This window comes from Aplysia californica, unplaced genomic scaffold, assembly GCF_000002075.1.
Source record: "Aplysia californica isolate F4 #8 unplaced genomic scaffold, AplCal3.0 scaffold00501, whole genome shotgun sequence".
NCBI classification, from domain to species: Eukaryota; Metazoa; Mollusca; class Gastropoda; order Aplysiida; family Aplysiidae; genus Aplysia; species Aplysia californica.
The window spans coordinates 309855-311365 of record NW_004797771.1 but is presented as its reverse complement, the minus strand read 5'-3'; positions in this window follow the sequence as shown (position 1 = coordinate 311365).

Below are 1511 nucleotides of genomic sequence, written 5' to 3'. Positions count from 1 at the left end.
CACATCCGAGTATTTCTTCATTTCACCATGAGTTCTGTGGAGCAGATTTGTGTCATCCAGCTGCCTAAAGAGGTAGATGTCTTCCACTACCACCGCATGCAGTACTCGTCCGTCTTGCACCAAGGACAACGTAGCAAGATTCTCTTGGCGAGGAGCAAAATCATCCCTGACAAGAAATTCGCTGTCAAACAGATGCCTCTTCTCTCTGATGAGGATAGAGATCGCTTCAGCCGTGAGATGTGGCTGATGAAACTGGCTTCTGACATACGTGGAGTTGTGACTTTGTTGTCTCGTCCCGTCTTCTGTGGTCCCACCGGCTATCTCATCATGCCGTTCTACGATAAGAGAGACCTGCTCTCGCGGACAGGGAAACTCAGCCACGACAACTGGATGAAAGTGTTTGTCAGGGTGAGTGCATTCATATTATTATTCTTATTCTTATTATGCTTCTTCTTTCCTTCTTCTTTTTTATGTTTGTTACTCTCTTGTAACACCTCTAATCATCTGGCGCTCATATGACATTATGCAGTTGCGAGCGCCGTAAAACCTCTACTGAATTTTTAAAAATTATATTTGTTACTTCAATGTATATTGTTTCTATATCGTAACTCTTTTTGATTCACTGTTACAATTAAGGCTATGGAGAAACGTGAAAGTGACATTAGTTAATAACTAATGAGTCTCAAATTCTATCAGTTTTTTAATATTTCTACCTGCACACACACACACGTCTTTCATCTTAATAATGACAAACATCAGGACAGTACACACCTGTCAGACAACATGTACTGTTTTATATTTTACAAATGACATCAGTCCAAAATAACAAGTTTTATAACAGAGAAAAACAAACATTCATTAAGTGTTTTAGAAAGTTTGGATACAGTCCAAATGGGCAAGATTACTCTTCTTCCATCTCTTTCTCTCCATTTCTCTCTCTCTCTCTCCAACACACTCTCTCTTTCTCTCTTTCTCGCTCTCTCTCCCTCTCTCTCTCTCGCTCTCTCTCCCTCTCTCTCTCTCTCTCCCTCTCTTTCTCTCTCTCTCTTTCTCTCTTGCATTTTTTCTGAAAATTTGGGAGGAAGAGCTGTTTCTTTTTATGCCTCTAACATTTGGATTTCCCTCCTAAATGAAATTCATATGCCAATAGAGAGTTTTTAAATGGTCTAAAGACACATTTGTTCAGTTTTCAGTACTATCTTCTGCCTGTAAATGTTGACTGCGATAAAGTTTGTGTGTGTCGGGGAGTTTTGTGTGTTTATATGCGTATGTGTGTGTTTTTTAATGGTTTCACAATGTCCATTTTCTTTCTCTTAAATTGTTAGTGAAATGATAATTCTGCATTGTACAGCGGTAATCTTGTCTTGATTAGGCGCTATATAAAAACCTTCATTATACTATTTATTACTATAAATTTCTCTCTGTCTGTCTGTCTGTCTGTCTGTCTCTGTCTCCTTCTGTCTGTCTGTCTGTCTGTCTGTCTGTCTGTCTGTCTGTCTGTCTGTCTGTCT